Source organism: Buceros rhinoceros, unplaced genomic scaffold, assembly GCF_000710305.1.
Source record: "Buceros rhinoceros silvestris isolate BGI_N320 unplaced genomic scaffold, ASM71030v1 scaffold427, whole genome shotgun sequence".
NCBI lineage: Eukaryota > Metazoa > Chordata > Aves > Bucerotiformes > Bucerotidae > Buceros > Buceros rhinoceros.
Window position 1 is genome coordinate 31,297 of NW_010423756.1, and position 583 is coordinate 31,879.

A 583-nucleotide genomic window follows, 5' to 3' on the forward strand; every position below is an offset into this window, starting at 1 on the left:
CTGGGTGTCTCGCTGAAGATCCATTGACATGAAGATCCATTGACTATTTCTGAAAATTGACCTTCCCACATTCCTGTATGAGTAAGGTGACCCCTACCAGCATGTAACTGAGAAAAACCAAATGTTCATAATGGTTGATCTGCCTGCTCTTGGGAAAAATAAATGTCTATTTTAATTCAATTTGAGACTGGAGTAAGAAATACGGGTACTGTTTTCCTTTATATATGATATGTAAAAGTTGGATTGGTTTTGAGATAGTTTAATCCTATGTTTAAAAACTATTTTAAATTTTATTGTACATGGTTTAATTTACTGTTAGAATTTTGACATTGGAAGCGTTTGTGAGAATGAATAAATCCTTCGAAGGCTATAAAAATAATAGGTCAGCAGAAAATGTTTAAAGTATTGTCATAATTGCTGAAATTTCTTTGACACACAAACTTGGTATTTTTTGTCATAGATTGGATGCCTAAGAATTACCAGGATGAATTGTATGTTTCAAGTGTAAATAAAGTGTCAGTCTCTCACAGATTGTTCCCTTCACCCCACTGATCTGAAGGGAAGGGAGGAGCTTGGCTAGCTC